This window comes from Pinus tabuliformis, chromosome 3_1 (assembly GCF_031772625.1).
Source record: "Pinus tabuliformis cultivar Carrire ecotype Pingquan chromosome 3_1, CPIR1, whole genome shotgun sequence".
Classification (NCBI taxonomy): domain Eukaryota; kingdom Viridiplantae; phylum Streptophyta; class Pinopsida; order Pinales; family Pinaceae; genus Pinus; species Pinus tabuliformis.
In genome coordinates, this window is record NC_142301.1 from 842,320,017 (window position 1) to 842,338,758 (window position 18,742).

Genomic DNA, 18,742 nt, shown 5'->3' on the forward strand with positions numbered 1-18,742 from the left:
GAGAGTTCCCCAATTTAGGGGGCCAGAAATGGATTTGGAAAAACAAAAACATCAACAAATTGGCCCAAGGTTAATTAACAAATTCCAGAAGAGTTTGTCTCCTTTATTCATTGCAAAGCAAAAAGCATTAATAACTGCCGGAGCCTTGCTATTCTATTCAGTCCCTACATTCGTCTTTGGTTAGTTGCAAATCTATTTGTTATTATGTTCTTGAGCAAAATTTCCATGGATTCATCGGTTGTAATTTTTTGGATTAATTTCTGCGATTCTGGGTTCAACAGCAACGAAGGACGTGAAGGACGTGAATTCCCCACATAGAAACACCAGAATCACTCAATATATCAAAACGTAATGTGATCTGACTTAGTGTCCAATGCTTTGTGTCTCATCGCTTTGTCATGTTACTAATTCATCCTCCAAATCAGTTCATTAATCTTAATCTCACAATTTCCAGCATCTCCACCCTCAATACAGTGGTTCCTTTTCTTTTTCAACCCACCAGATGGAACATTGAGCTTAAATGTTCATAAAAAGTGGGCATCTTTATGTGGATTACCGATTCTCGAATATTTTGCAATGGGATGGACAATGGACACTGGCTCGGTCAAATTTTTGACCAAATCAGTGTTGGTCCGATTACCAAATATTCCAAGAATCAGCAATCGAGATAAGCTTAAGAATAAAAAGTTATTTACTTTTGTGAAATTAGATCTCATGAATGAAATATTCAATACAGATGATTCCATACTAAACCAAAGCTTGTTCAATAAAGACATTGTCAGTGAAAGCTTGTTCAATAAAGACATTGTCAGTCAGACGAATCCTCTGCTTGTTTACCTTTCCATAAGCTATTTTGTAAATCAGCTCTCTAATACTCTTCAAATTAGGATATCCATAAGTCACACATGGTTCAACCCGCTGCAACATATTCATAGTTGCTTTGTTCACTTTCACGAAGACGCCATTGAAGATATACCTCAAACACAATAGGTGTAAGATCTTCCATGTCTTTGGATGCATATCATTAATACCACAGATGTGAATAATGAAAAGCAGCTTGGCTTTTGAATCAACATAGATACCTCTCCTAAATTGGCTTCTCGCTTTAGTATGATAAGATCTCGCTCCTATTCCCTCTACTCCTTCACCAACGAGGACTATTCATCTCTATGGCTAGTACATATATAGATTAAATACCTTTCCGATTGGAAGATTTATGGAGAAAATGAACCAATAACGAGTTATGGAGAAAATGCCTACCAAGAACCGGATGAAGCCAAAAAAAGAAAAGAAATAGATAGGTACTTCCCTAATTCCAAGGTAGACCAGGATAAGAGAAAGGCCCAAGGGTGATGCTCCACCTCAATTATACACTGAAGGGTGATGATCCACCTCCAATTATACACCGAAATTATACGATGAAAACATGGTAATCTACAGAAACATCCAAGGAGCATTTTCCAAAATATAAGAAGCTCAACTAAAGTGACCTCCATGGAAGTTCTAGAGACATCCTCCACACAAATGCAATTAATGTGATATGCCATGCATGGGTGAGTGAGAATTCCAATATAGGATATTAATAAACTACACGAGGGACACATTGGTGGATGTAGTGGCTTGTATCCTCAGCTCGTTGCGTAACAACCACCTCAGCCCCCTATGGTTGCACCTTGATGGGGTTATAACGATGGTAATTAAAAAAAAATATAATTTTTATTATATTATGTGAACTTGGATCTTTTACATGAGAAATCATAATTCTTTTGTTTGAATTTAACTACAAGAATAATGGTAAACATGGGTGCTAATTAATATTTAACCAATAATCATTAATATCCTAGTGATTCTCCATTACATCGTGATCTAGTGGTTAATATGACATTCACCACCGGGTTGATGTCCCACTTTCAAGCCTTAATAATATGTATTAGTAGAGATGGTAATGCTAAGCAAAAACCTTTTATAGTAGTGGGGATAGGTTCTCAAAAGTATGCGAAAGGTCATCAACCTCTACAATTTTCTATAACAAAATTACAAGGCACTTGGCAAGGTGCATGTTAATCTACAAGTGAGTGTCCTATGCATGACTAAGCCAAAAATATAAGATTGAATTGATGATGTTGACAAGGAAATTAAGGTGTAGGAAGGAGATGGATTGTTGGTAAGGAAGATGCAAGAATATGAACATATGCTCTACAATAGTGACCTATTTCTTATGAGATGGATTACATGAACCTTTTAGTAGATCATTTTATTAGATCGATGATTAGAGACTTTGAATTTAAAATCGTATATCATAAGGTCCATGATGTTCTATGTGATTTGAAAATCCCAATTTGCTAGGAAGAAGAAAATTTATATTTCCATGTGGGTAATGCTTTAAAACCTGTGAATGAAAGTTATTGTTACGGATGCAATAATATTTTATTGATAAAAAACAAATTGATTTATTTTTCATTATTCATAGAAAGCTCACAAATATGCGTATTATTAATGGTTAAGATCACATATTTGAAAAGGAAAAAATATAAATTAATGATGATTATGGTTTCCCTTAAATTGTTATTTTTAAGGGGGAGATATTTAAAATCATTGATGAAAGTGTATTTTATTTGGAATAATTGGGATGATTGAATTAAATATACATCTCCATTAATAAACCATGTCAGTATTTTAACAATTTTTTAAGCCTTAGGATCCTTAATCTTAGCATGTTTAGCTAAGATTTATAAGGAAACTAGATAGTAGCGCATGCAAAGATTTCTATTATCTACCTCATGTTGTTTGAAATATTGCATTTTTATAATAGCTTGTGACCTATAATTGCACAACTAATTTGAACACGCTTAATCATAATAAATTCAAAAATAGCTTGCATTAACGCTATCATTGGTTTAATCCATCTCAAAATGTACAACTAGAAATTAATGGAGAAACTATTAATGATGGTATATTATGGAGGATGACTCAAATGGATTTCCTTACCTTATCACACACAAATATGGAAATTATTACCTAGAGACATAAATGGCATGTCAATGTTGAGAACTCTAACATTATTACAATGCCATCACTTAGTTAAAATTAAAATCAGATTTATAATATTCAAACCATAACCCATTTTAAATTGTGGAAGTGTGATTTTTGGTAAGAAATTCCAAATTTGTACAAGATTTGGAGTCTAGGAAAATTAAATGTTATTGGATTCCTTAGGTTAAGGAAGTTCCCAAGGAACTTGATAATATAGGGGCAATTTCTTTATTGTAGGTGATTTAACTTTTTTGGCAAACTATGTTAAAGGAGTTTTCAATAAATATAAGAGCTTGGGATACATTCACATAAATATTTGCATGTGACACTATATGTTAAATATATTTCTAAAGAGTTTTTAGAAATTGAAAATACTTCAAAAAAATGACAATTTATGGTTGTTTAGTAGATAATTTATGAGTTTAAAAAACCACCAATATTATAGAAGTGGTGAAAATGTCTATAAGAAACATGGAAATATATATATATATATATATTTCCATGTTTCTTATAGACATTGTCACCACTTCTATAATGTTTCCAAATGTTCCTAAGAATTTTTTATAATCGTCTAAGAGGAAATCCTTTAAGTGAATTCATTTAGGAAGAACATGGTGCCTAAATTACCTAAAGGAGAAATAGTATTAGCTATAGAAGAGATTCTAGAGTTGAAAGTGTTGGAAATAATACTAAGAGGGGGGGGGGGTGTGAATCAGTATTATCACATTAATAAAACTTTTTCATTTCCATAATCAGATTCATATATGCTACTTCCACAACTTCTTATGATTAAGTTAATTGATCTTCAATGAGTGCATTAGAACATTATCAACCATATTATCAGTTAACAGATGCAGTAACATAGAATAGATCATCACACATAAGGCACACACATGAACACCATGATATAAGGTGGAAACCCAATGCGAGAGAAAACCACCTGCTGCAAGTCATCTCAATCTTCTTCTTAATAAGAAAATCCTTTTACAATATTTTGTACTGGTGCAGTCTTATACCAGTACGGGAGCTACAACCCCCTTTGCTTTTGTACTAGCCGATCCATTTACTAGTACGCAGGCTGCTACCTGCTACAATGCTCCAAAGATTTCCTTTAGGTCTTGTACTAGCTTAGATACTAGTACGTAGGTGCTGGCCTACAATTTTCTCTCCTCCAGGTACCACGTTTCATCAATTTTCAGACTGGACCCAACAACAACATTGAAGCTCATAATCAACCAACCTTCTAAATCACCCAATCACCAGATCAATACATATACAATGAGAGTTATCAACCAGATCTAGTCCACCAGATCATATAAGGATAAGTCATTATGAATATGATCCATTCATCTATCAATACGGAAGCTAATCATAATCATTCAATCAATCACTACTGTTATCAGAACATAATACCAGACATCACTTCAAAACCCAGAACACAACAATAATAAACAGGGGCAGCTAAATAGATTTCATGAAAAGTCCGCAGCTTCACCCATAGAACACCTGCGTACATCCGCACTGTTTCCAACTGCCTTCCTGCGCACCCACGCACTGTGTCTCACGGACTTCCTGCGCACCTCCGCTCTGTGTCCAATGGGATGCCTGCGCCCCTCCGCACCTTCTGCAATTCTGGGCCTGCGAACCTGCGCACCTGCAACGCTTCTGGGCCTGCGTACCTACGCACTTTTCCTTTACTGTACTTGCGTTCCTGTGGGTATAGATAATTTCAAGACTTCAAGAATAACCCAGACTGTCAGATCTACAGATCTGAACATGCGCCGAGGAGATATCAACCCATTAGTAGATCCGACTTGTAATTCTCATGTTTCTCCTTGATATTGATTCAACTCTCTCTCACAAACCGATTACAAGAATTTCAGATCTAGCTTCTCTTAAGATCTTCTAATTTCACACACATCTAGCCAAATGATCTCCTTTGCTTTATATAGGCAGGCTCTTCCTAAAATCATGGATCAATACCATAGATAACCAATACAAGGGATCCAAACTGGGGCTAAATTAGATCCTATACCACGGGCCAAAACCATAGAATCAAGAACGGCGGGCTAAATACCACGGGCCAAACATAAGAAACCCCACGTGAGTGCGCTTCTCTGCCTTGAAGTGAGTGAACTGGGTTCCGCACCTTTTACATGGTGTACCTACGGGTATGTACGCACTTTATCTATGACATGCCTGCAGGTCCGCAGCTTTTGTACGGTGTACCTGCGTACCTCTTGTTTTCTTCATTATTTGTGAGCTAATCATCAATCTCTGCTACTGAACGGATGTACAGTGATCCATCACCTGTAAGAGTTGCCATCAAGGACAACACTTTAGCCATAATGCCAACAATCTCCCCCTTTGGACTTGATGGAAAAGCTTACTAAGAACTTGCCATTTGATTCCTTTGAACTGTCCTGCATCTATGTATTATGTCACATCTGATATCTCTTCTGTAGATTCATCTGAATGTATATAAGTGAGATGTTCTTCTATGAGTGGGTTGCCATCAAGTACAACACATGCATCATAATGCCAACAATCTCCCCCTTTGGACTTGATGGCAACAACACCAAATCACTCTCCCCCTTTGACATCAAGGGCAAAGGGTTTTGCTCCCCCTAAGAACATGCTCCCCTTGACTATAAACCAGATCTGCTGAAGTCTCTGAATGAGCTCCCCCTTTGTATATGCCATGGTGCACCAATTTGATAATGCTCTTTCTGAGAACAAGCTGAAATGTCTGCTCTGCTATATAGTGTTGTTCATGCTCAAGCTCCCCCTGACTGTAAGAAAGGTCTGCAAAAAGATGTTCAAGAAGATCATAACTGACCTTCCTATCACCAAAAGACTCAATACATACATCCATCACCCAACCAAGTGGGGATACATCAGGAACTAAATACATTACATCTTCATCCCAGGCATAGTGGGGAAACCAACATAGGTCGTTACATGACCTGAAGAGATGACTACAATAGATAGAGACATACTATTACATCATGAGTCGTGATATGACATTTATAACAGAGACCAATCACCTAAGATAAACATCAGCAACAACACTGTATGATCTGCTCCATAGTATCTGTCAACAGCAACTAGATCAGCAACTTGCATTAGTGCATGAATCATCAAGGTATGTCTGCATCAACTCATTCATAGCCATTATGAACCAAGTATCATCAATTTGGAATATCTGCATTAATGCAACTTTGAATAGTCAACCATGAATCCAGCCAACAATCCTCATCCATATATGTGCCAAGAACAATAAAGACTCCATGCAAGCACCATTAGAGAATCAACCACAAATCTGATCCAAGAACCATGTGAACAACTCATAACCATAGCAAGATGAATCATAAGCATCGTCACCAAGGACCATAATGCCAACAATGCATTAAGAGCATATGCTCCCCCTAAACTTGTGCCATCTGTCAGATCTTATCAACAAGAAAAGTCAGCCAATAAATGCCTTAAGACAGATCCGCAGTTTCTCATTATATGGCCTGCGTGGCTCCGCACTTCACCTTCCGCTCTTCTGCGTATCCCCGCACTTGACTTTCTGTGTTTCTGCGTATTCACGCAGAGAGCCTTCTACTACAGCGCGTACCCACGCACCTGTGCCATCAATCGCGCCGCGTATCTACGCACCTGCGGCTTCTGTAGCGCCGCGTACTTTCACTGTGCCTCCGCACCTGAGCCTCTGCCACGCCGCGTACCTTTACTGTTCTTCCGCACCTGAACCTCTATCGCGCTGCGTACCTCCGCACTGGCACTTTTGCTTCGCTGCGTACCCTCGCACATTCTCTGTGTATCACCTGCGTTCCTCCGCACCGGAACTTCCGCTCTGCTGCGTACGCCCGCACTTTCACAGTGAATGGTCTGCGTACCTCTGATTAGAACCCAATTAACATTCCTCCTCTGTGCCACTGACAGTCAGATTCCCAGATCTGATCTTGTGCTCGAGAGATCATACTTCATAGATTCACTTCCAACTTCACTTTCCCTACTGCCTTTCTTCAAACAATCATATACGCGATTGTGCAGTATCCAACTCGCGTATATACGCGACTTTCCTTTATGGAGTTTGCATATGAGATTCAGGACACTGAAGTTTTGTACTTTCAGCTCCCTCTGATTCTGGTATGTCTGTATGTTGTGCTGTGCCGCCACTTTCTGACTGAACTTCCTTTTTCTTCCATATCTTCAAGCGTGATGATGTTTTCTCCTTTTGGTGTGATGTCCGTGCTTTGTTCCTGCATTCCTTTGCTATATGTCCAAGCTTGTTACATGCATAACATCTTACATGTTTCATATTCCTTTTGTAGCAATCAGCAGCTTTGTGACCATACATATTGCAAGCAAAGCAATATCCATTAAAGTACCTTGAATGTGATGATCTTTCTGCATAATGGTCTTGAACCCTTCTTCTTCTACATCTAGCTGCAACATGTCCAAGATTATGACATACATAACATTCAACATTATTCATAGGAGGAGTAAAGGATTTTCTTTGAGGAATCTCTTTCCTTGGTTGATGATGAGATTGATCTTTCATTTCTTCGTTGATCACTTTAGATTTCTCTTTAGAGTTCCTTGCCTCACCTTGTGAACTAGATTCACCTTCAACAGATTCATGGAAACCAAGACCAGTCTTTATAGCAGGAGACCTTTGACTACTAAGAATATCATCCAAGACTTTAGAACTATCTTGAAATCGTAAAAGCTTATCCTTTTCTTCTAATTTACCTTTCAAGATATTTACCTCAACCTGAAGTTGTTCTTCCTTTTCAAGAGATTGCTTTTTCAAATCTTCTTCAGCTTTCCTTCCTTCTTCCATTTGTTCCCTTAGTTTGAGAATCTCCTTTTCTTGTTCTTCATTCAGATCCTGCTGCATTTGACGAACTCTGAAGGCACATTCCAGCTGGGATTTTAAGCTGATGACTTCGTTGTCTTGTTTTTCAATTGCTTGGTGTAGATCTTCATTCTGCTTCTTTGATTCTTCAAGATCTTCCTTTAGTGAGAGGATCGTGGCTTCAAGACTTTCATAATAACTGGATCGATCTCTGAGCTCCTTGATTGTTGTGTTCTTTTCAATGACTTCATTTCTTAGAGATGTTGCTTCAACCTGCAACTTTTGATACTTTTCCTTGCATAACTCTCGATGAGCTTTTTGTCTAGTAACAGCTTCTTTGAGGGCACCACTCTTTATGTTCAGAAGTTTTTCTTGTTCACTAATTTTGTTTGTCAGCCTGTTAAATTCTACCTCTATTTGATATCTTTCTTGCTCACCCATAAGAGCAAATTCAGTAGTCTCACTATCACTTTCATCTTTTCCAAAAGGAAAGATAGCTGGAACATCAGAGGATAGCAAATTCATACCTGAATGGTCATCTTCATTCTGAACTGATTCTGAATCTGAAGAGCTTCTTATACCTAATCCCCAATCGATTCTCCCACTGTCATAGTTCTTCTGAGATGTCTTCTTCTTCTTATGAGCTTTCTTCTTAAGCTTCTTTCCCATTGTTCCACGGATCTCCTTCAAGCGATCAAGCTTCTACCAAAGAACCTGGCTTTGATACCAATTGTTGGAAATAATACTGAGAGGAGGGGGTGAATCAGTATTATCACATTAATAAAAAAAATTCATTTCCATAATCAGATTCATATATGCTACTTCCACAACTTCTTATGATTAAGTTAATTGATCTTCAATGAGTGCATTAGAACATTATCAACCATATTATCAGTTAACAGATGCAGTAACATAGAATAGATCATCACACATAAGGCACACACATGAACACCATGATATAAGGTGGAAACCCAATGCGGGAGAAAACCACCTGCTGCAAGTCATCTCAATCTTCTTCTTAATAAGAAAATCCTTTTACAATATTTTGTAATGGTGCAATCTTATACCAGTACGGGAGCTACAACCCCCTTTGCTTTTGTACTAGCCAATCCATTTACTAGTACGCAGGCTGCTACCTACTACAATGCTCCAAAGATTTCCTTTAGGTCTTGTACTAGCTTAGATACTAGTACGTAGGTGCTGGCCTACAATCTTCTCTCCTCCAGGTACCACGTTTCATCAATTTTCAGACTGGACCCAACAACAACATTGAAGCTCATAATCAACCAACCTTCTGAATCACCCAATCACCAGATCAATACATATACAATGAGAGTTATCAACCAGATCTAGTCCACCAGATCATATAAGGATAAGTCATTATGAACCTGATCCATTCATCTATCAATATGGAAGCTAATCATAATCATTCAATCAATCACTACTGTTATCAGAACATAATACCAGACATCACTTCAAAACCCAGAACACAACAATAATAAACAGGGGCAACTAAATAGATTTCATGAAAAGTCTGCAGCTTCACCCATAGAACACATGCGTACATCCGCACTGTTTCCAACTGCCTTCCTGCGCACCCACGCACTGTGTCTCACGGACTTCCTATGCACCTCCGCTCTGTGTCCAATGGGATGCCTGCGCCCCTCCACACCTTCTGCAATTCTGGGCCTGCGAACCTACGCACCTGCAACGCTTCTGGGCCTGCGTACCTACGCACTTTTCCTTTACTGTACTTGCGTTCCTGCGGGTATAGATAATTTCAAGACTTCAAGAATAACCCAGACTGTCAGATCTACAGATCTGAACATGCGCCGAGGAGATATCAACCCATTAGTAGATCCGACTTGTAATTCTCATGTTTCTCCTTGATATTGATTCAACTCTCTCTCACAAACCGATTACAAGAATTTCAGATCTAGCTTCTCTTAAGATCTTCTAATTTCACACACATCTAGCCAAATGATCTCCTTTGCTTTATATAGGCAGGCTCTTCCTAAAATCATGGATCAATACCATAGATAACCAATACAAGGGATCCAAACCGGGGCTAAATTAGATCCTATACCACGGGCCAAACATAAGAAACCCCACGTGAGCGCGCTTCTCTGCCTTGAAGTGAGTGAACTGGGTTCCGCACCTTTTACATGGTGTACCTGCTGGTATGTACGCACTTTATCTATGACATGCCTGCGGGTCCGCAGCTTTTGTATGGTGTACCTACGTACCTCTTGTTTTCTTCATTATTTGTGAGCTAATCATCAATCTCTGCTACTGAACGGATGTACAGTGATCCATCACCTGTAAGAGTTGCCATCAAGGACAACACTTTAGCCATAATGCCAACAGAAAGCTCAAATACCATAGAGGGTTAGGATTTCAAAGATACGTTAGATTTTATAGGAGAAATAAACAAGGGTGAAGATACCACAAATTTAGGAAATGAAACCATCTACTAAACATATCGTTGAAGTATCAATTCAAATACTAGATTTTGTAGTTCAATTGAGCTTTAAATTCATGTTAAAACTAAACTCCGTTCAATAGAGAAGGAAACATGAGATTATAACATCTTTGAAATAACTAGGGAATGATTGTTGAAGAGAGAATTAATAAGTCTCATATCATATCTTCATGAAGCTAGAAAGGGCATTGAACCTACTATTATGTCAACAACGGAAGTTGAGGAGTTTCTTAGGCAACTCAAAATATCATAGAAAGAGGCTACCAAGTATAGGAAATTAATTCTAGAGTCAAATGAAAAAAGGTTATGTTCATGGCTGACTATAATCAAGTAATCTTTTTTTTTTACATGAAAAATATTATATTCCAAACAATCAACATTTGAAAATATAATGTGGAAACTTGAAAAAAAAAATAGCCTAAGTAAAGAGTTAAAGATGTTAAAAGAAGAAATGTATAAGCATGACAATATTATTTTACTAGAAAGTACAAATGTAAAGGCTATAGAGTATGTAAAGTAAATGATATATTGTATACCACCTATCATAGTTTATGCACTTTTTTATTTTGAGCTTAACCCAAAATATTTGTATTAATTTAAAGTCACTATGCAAACGATATAATGAATATAAGATATTACATCTAATAGTGTTTCTCTAATAGACAAGAATTAGAGATAAATAATATTTCAATCTTATACCATTTACTTACAAATGTTCTCCATTTGATAACTCTCCATAGGTGCACATGCAAGAAAAGATCCTAAAAGAAACCAAAATTTGCAATCCATCAAAAGGTTGTATTTTACTGATTGGAAGGAGACACTTCCCTTGGTTGTTTTCAATTATTTAGCTTCCTAGTTTCAATTGCATATGATATTATTCTTATTTCTTGCTTCTACTCTAAGCCAAATCCTCTAATTTTCTTATGAGATATTCCAGCTCATCCTCTAAGCAAAAATCTCTCTTGTTGTTCTACCAATAATTACTTGATCATCATTATACTTGTTGACAACTGGTTGATATTGGCACTAAAGAGGCTAATTTTTGTTGAATGTTACTTAGATCATCTCCTAATTTCATAAAGGGCTAGATCTAGTCATATTCTTAAGCCCTTCTAATGAGCTAGAGACTAGATGAAAATGGCAGTCCGCTAAGGAAAGATTAGCCTGAAAGGTGAGCTGAAAGGACCTTGTAATTGAGGCATGAAATGTGCACTCTAATACCATCAATCCAACAAAACCTTCACCACATAACAAAATATATATATACACTAGACTACTTGCCATAACAACAATAAAACTTAAAGAGACTAAGCTCATTAAGCTAAGAGAAGGAGCTTGGTTAGCAACATAGAGGCCTCTTACTAGTTGAACAACTGATATAGAGTCCTCTGAACAATTACCACTGATCCAAGATGATGACCATCCAAGGAGAAGAAATAAAAAAAGGCATAACATATGATAACATACCACACCAAACTCTTCACAACAATACCAAAATAACTAAGAGAAACATAAGAGAAAGAAATGGGATGGAACTTGCAACAAACTACCATGTTTATAATAGACCTAAATTTTTTATAGAGGCATCATTTAAGAGTAACTTTACTATGGAGTCTTAGGATTCTGTAGAAGATGTTCCTCAATATCATGATTATTATTACTAGTATTGATATTAATATTGTCAATATTAATAATATTATTATTGATATTAATATTAGTAATAGTGTTCCTCGAAATAGAGAAATACATTAACTTAGTCAATCTTGGCATCTCAACATCCACTATCTTATTAGATACACAATGTGTTTAATATAAATGATATTAATAGCTTGTTGTCACTACTACAACACCCTCCGAAATTTTGGCCTACATTGAAATTTCAGAGCCTACTTTGACTTTACATGCTATCATTTCTAGTATTAAGAGTCATTCCATGTGTTTTCTCTAAGTGTTCAAGTCCCTTCTGGAATAAAACCAAAGTTTCATCTTTTGGCATGACACGCATCACATATCACATAAACATAGTTTTTGTTCATTTCAAGGGGTAACTTTAGTTTTAATGAGTTTTATTTATCATTTAGACATGTATTATACTCATCCCCAAAGTTTCAATCACTGTCACATGAGTGTCGTCACTATTGTTGCAAAGTGTAGCTTTAGTGTTGCACTTGGGGAAAGTTGTCACATTGTCGTCACATTGGGGAATTATGTTGTTCATGTGTTATGAGTGATCAATTTTTTGTCACCAATTGCTCTAAGTGGGTGATAATGTTAAAGTTTTGTACTTATTCACATTGACTTCATTGATTTCTCACTTAGCCAAATCTGGAAAAGCTCCTTTGTGAGCACCTGACCTCACTCAGTCTTCCTGAACTGTGCATTGTATAGTATCATCCCTCAAGCTCAGATCTTACCTCAGGGAACTGTGCAATGCACATATCTTTCCTACTAGAATTATGAACTGTGCAGTCTCAATGCTCAACTCTGACTCTTAAGCTCCAGAACTACACAACCCTGCATCCCAGTCACCTTCTTCTATGCATTGTGTATTCTCAGGCATCAATCCTCTAGTCTAACCCCTTCAACTACGTAATTGTGCAAGCCCTGGGCCTTTGTCCCTCCATAATTATGCAATGGGCAACCTCCATCCTCAAGCATCAATCCTGCCTCCTTGAGCCCCTCAAATATGTAGTCACTTTTCCCTGGCCTGCCTGAACTGTGCACTATGTAGTCTCAAGACTCACTCCTCGCCCCTGACCTCCTGAGTTGCATACTTGTGGAATCCTTGTGCCAATATCGCAACCCAGCACTCGGTTCCAACTCAATTAGTGGTTGTCATGAAGCGTGTTAGACTAGTGGTTTTCAGAATGATGTCATCTTGTCATGAGTGGATTTTATTTCCAGGTATTATATATTGTTATGATAGGATGATGATGAAGGAGATGAAGGGAGAGACCCCACTGGAAGACACCTTCGTAGCTGCAAAGACAAGATGATATTTGAACTAAGAAGGAGAAGGGACACCAAATTGTGACAACAATTGGAGACGAAGACTGGCTATCTTCAAGCCTTATGGAGGAGGAATATGAACATGTACCATCTTTCAAGAAGACACAAATATAGCAGTAGTAAGAATGGCTTGGAATTCCCATATAATTATGCAATCCATGTCATCAATGTCAAGTCATGTATTCTTAAGGTGTCATGTCAAGATGTATATGAGTCATCAATTTCCACATCATTTGTAGATTATGTAATTTTCAATATATGAGAAATGTAATGTAAAGTGGAAGTCCAACAATGATCTATAGAATGTGAAACTTCATGGATTCAAAAGGTTGTAGAGAAGTCAAACAATCATGAGGGTAGTTCAAGAGTCATAAGGGAGGTGAATGGTCACCCCATTTGTTATATATACACCCTCGTAGTTCATGCAAAGGAATTTTCACCTTGGCTCCTCCTACCACGCATTAGAGAGGAAGATAGTTCTTTTGGAGGAGCAAGTGGTTCCTCTAACACTCCACTATTGGAGATAGTGGTGTTCACTATATTGATGTATCTTATAACTTTTGCATAATTTTCGAAGCTCATTGAGCCAACACACTTTCATGCGTATGTCATAAATATTGTAATATTATTCTTTGAATGTCTATGTTGTATGTTGTTTTCACATGTACTAAGGAAATTGAAATATTTTGGTGTATTTCGTACTTACCTTGTTGAAGGTGTGTTGTATGTGTTTTAACAATCATTGCTGATATGTGAACCCTTTCTCTAGTTTATCAAAAATTAATTTATATGTATATGCTTGTGTCTCTTTGCTAGATTAGTACTATTACTTTTCTTTTAAAGGATCACTTTTATCTCCCCTTCAGTAGAAGAACCTTGATACATTTTGCAGCTCAGAATTCCACAAGGCATACTCACTTTTTCTTCTGAAAGTGCATGTACATTCCCCTCTTGTGTTGACCATCTGTTGAAGCCCCGAAATTGGGTCGAAAACAAGGGGGATACCCGCCTGGTCCGGACCTTGGTTGGTAGCTCCTTATCCGTTTGGTATAGTGGGTCCGACTGGGGATAATGGGACCAATTTCCCAATCTATGAGTGTGTGTGTGTAGAATTTGATGTTGTTGATCTAATAGTTCCTATTTAAGATATTCTAATTCTATCTTTAATCTAATTCTATGCTATTGTAATCTAAAAGCAGTAACATCTAAGTCTATACTAACCCGGGATGTAATTATTCTATTATGTGATCTAAAGAGATTTCAAATAACAACTGGTAATAAAGATCATTCAGCGATTATAAGAAAGGAAATCAATAAAGATGAACCACTTCGCATAAAAAGTTAGACGAAACAGTTGTGAACAACATATCGCATAATGAGCTATTCATACATTAAGCATAAGTAAATAGCTATCACCATACAAAAGTTCCAAATGATAACTCAGGCATTCACGCAGTAATATGTAAACAACTAAAAACTGTATATCATTTTAACATATAAGCAGAAATGGTCAAGAGATAAAAGTACCATTTATGACTAGTCCTACTCATAAGCTTCAAGCAACAATGATTTATCTCTCCTTGCTCTAACATCCACTAAGAGTACAGAAGTGCAACATCAGTAGCAGATATCAAATGCAAACATCAACAAATCTTGATCCATTCATTCACCAAAACCTCCTCTGAGGGTGCAAAAGTGCATGTTCTGAGGACAAGTTTTTGATAAATTTCTGGACCCTTCTCTAAATGCATGAGAAGGGTTTAAATACTACTAACTAAATAACTTAATTACACAGATTCAGGATACGGTTTAAATGACCGCCCTTTTTCTAAGCAAAACTATTTCTAAAAATTAACTCTAATATCTAACTATTTCTGCATTTGCTCCTTAATGTTGCAAGCATTCAGTATTTTGCCTGGGTAGAGTCGGCTGACTGTCTTCCGCTTTTGGTTGAGCTAAGAAAACAGAAATGGTAAGAGCTGGCACCATTTTTTCAGCAAAATCGATGATATACTCGAGAGTCATCCTCTGACTATGTGGAATTACTGCGTATACTCAGTAATAATCCAAGTTCAACTTGGTTAACCCTTGAATTGCTTCTGCCTTTTTCTCTAGCTTTCTGTTTCCAGTTTGTTCTTTACCATTGCTTTCTTGCATTTTTCGAGCTTACAAATGACTGAGCAGTTAGAGGCTTTGCTTTTTGAGCAATTTTCTCAGCGATGGCGCTAATCGCGCATCGGAAACTGCCTCCGTTCTTTGATCCGGGCTTCTCTGATGCGTTTTTCGCCTTTTGCGCCTTTTTCTTCACTGGGTATAAAGCTTCAAAATTTGCAAAAATAATGCTTTCGTGAGCTCTTGACCTTGAGTCATTAAACTGCCTGTTGATATCAACATCATTCAATACTCATTCAACCATGGTTGTAAATGAAAGATCTGTAATGGATGGCTCAGCAGCGTTCTGTGAATCTGCGGCTCTGTTGCATGCGGGCGTCTTTTCTCTGTCTTTGATCATTGGAGCGTTACCCTTTTTCCTCATAGCTTCCTGCACATCGTTTTGTGTAACTTCTGTTTTTCGCTCCTGCAGTTCACAAGTGAGGAAAGAGTAATGACAATAAAAATCGACAGGAAAGCTTTAAACTCTACGGATGTACAAAAACATGCCACCTGACGTAACCTGACTCTTCGAAAAACACAAAACCATCTTTCATTAACAACTGTCATATAATTCATTAATTATCATTAAAGCGCGTATCCAGTTCTTGGTTTATGAAAAACTTTTCTTGAATATTGAGCCGGGAAAATTTGCGATGGAATGTTTCTGCGATCTGTATCGCAGTATCGCATTTCGCTGTATCGCATTATCGCAATTTCATCGTGTTGTGCTATCGCAAGGTTGCTTGATCGTGCTATCGCAAGATCGCGGATCGCGGTATCGCAGTATCGCGGGTCGCAGTATCGTTATAATCGTTATGTGTCTTTCCTGCAATTTTGCGGTATGCGATATCGCATATCGGCGATTTTTTAAGGTTTTCCAATGTGAGTGTCTATTAATGCATGCGATGCGATGGAGTTCGCGTCACAATCTCACAGTTTATCATTTTTACTCATAAGGAAATGTCCTATCCTTCTTTGCGCGATGCGATGTTTCTTTAAGGAGTAAAATACATGAGCCTTAATTGATTTTTTGAATTTTTTCTAAGGGTCCCCTCTTACCTAGTATTATTGCTAATACTAAATAAGGAGGGGGGTTGTTGGTGGCCACACCACCATCATAGCTAAGGAAAATATCTAATAACATATGGCAGAAATGCCTTATTTTCGGAAGGGCTCCCACACCAAATGTTGTGAAGTCTAACTGGGACTTTTCATCAGGGATACCACTTGCATGTTGGCAGTTGTTAGAGTCTAATCCTAACCCCTTTACTTATGTAATAAGTCTGAGGGGCCTAGTCAGAGTCATAGTTAGTTGATTCAATAAAACATGTAAGCGTGTTATCCACATTAATAATAATTGTAAGTGGTTGACCTGCATTATAGAAAAGTGACCACAATTAGTTATAAACAAGCCATAGTTAATAAATAAAGTGGTTATAGTATGCAAAGGACCATTAGTAATTAGGGTTTTGGATGTCATAAAGTTATAAATAGTCTTATATAGAAAGGGAATAATCATCGAATTTATTTTTAATCGAGCTCTGCTCTAGTGTAGGTTTCCCCCTCAAAGAGGAAAGTGAACATTGTATTCTTCTTCTGAATAATAAAATCTATTTTGCAACATGTCTCAATTCATGTCATATTTCTATGTTCGTCTATATTGTTTCGTATTTTTGAAATCTTGGTTTTATCGCAAGACAAGTGCATAACAAGTGGTATAAAAGCACTTTCTGGGGTTAGTTGTACCTCCAATTTTGGCAACAACAACAAAAAATAGGCTATAGACGTTTTCCGACATCTTTAAACCATGGCATATGTTGTTAAGAACATAAACATGTGGATTTTGGGAGGCATGCATGTAGGAACTACAAGAGGTGGTCATGCTTGTTGGACTCCCTTGTAACCCCTGTGGGTACCCCTTCGAGTAGTAGCAAATTAGACAAAACCGCACACGGGTTGCACTTCCTCATACCCTTGGGTATATCGGAAGACCCCCTAGGGTAACTTGAAACCTAACCTTAGGTAAGCCATTGACCATCTTGCTACTATATTACACTGAGAACAACACTCGAAGAGATTACTCACACATACAATAGGGTAGTCAGGTAGTACGACTAAGGGCACGGTCGATCCTTCTTAGTTAACGCTATGAAAGATTGGGTCAAGTACAATTGTTGGACCCTTGCGTATATTACGATCTAGATCACCTGAAATTCCGTTATGACCATAGTTTCCTCAATATCACCCCCTACCTTTTTTTCTAAATCAAATTCAACAATTGGGGTTCGACTACCACTATACAAATTAGATCCAACAATTGGGGTTTTGTTGTTGCCATACAAATCAGCTTCAATAGTTGGGGTTTTTCATAGCACAAATCAGACTCTTTGTGTAGTGAGGGTTTTGGCCACCATAGTCCAAATCATATGGTAACAACACATTTTATAGTGCCAAGGCTATGGGGTTTCTGCTATTATAGTCCAACCCCAATTTTCTCAAGATATTTGGCAGTAGCGCACATTTTAGATTTTGACCACCGCAGTATTGATTAGCTGGGAGTAAAACTCCATTCCGGGTGAGAAAAAAAGTTTGGGGACATCATGGGACAATTGTAAGAGGCCTATCCCATAATATTCAGGACGACAAGCTGATCACAGTGGTACCATTCACATGTAAGCCCCTAATTTTCATGCGGTCCCCAATTTTTCCTGACGTGGCTGCAAGTGACCCACATCACTGGACTCTTGAGCTTGCCCTCTTTCCAACCATACTACTCTTAAATAAACTCAAAATTTGACTCGAGCTAGCATATTTCTGGTACTCGACTCAAGTTATGGCGTCGTAAAAAGTTGAAGCCCTCAAGAAAAAATTTAGTGAATTCCAGACATCCATTAAAGACAAAATGAACAAAATATCACAAGCATTACATGCCCTAACCAAGTTGTGTGAACAATTGGGGGAAGACCACAGTGTTAGTTAGAAGAAAAGTAGAAATAGGTCTCTAGATTAGTGGATCGAATTTGGCCCAGTTGGCAAGATATGTAAAGAGATATTTTCTCTATAAATAAGTAGGTTTTCGACTTTGAGAAGGGTTGATGAAGAATTTGAATAACTTACCTTTGTAATATTTTGATCCTTTAATAGAAAATTTGCAGCTGCCTTGTTTATGTACCTGAGATTCATGCCATGGCTTT

At 37.5% G+C, this 18,742-nt stretch overlaps 1 pseudogene; it reads right to left on the reverse strand.

Annotated features, from left to right (window-relative positions):
- Positions 1-404: 404 nt before the first annotated feature.
- Positions 405-18,742, reverse strand: part of LOC149190152 (large ribosomal subunit protein uL30y-like) — a 34,668-nt pseudogene continuing 16,330 nt past the window's right edge.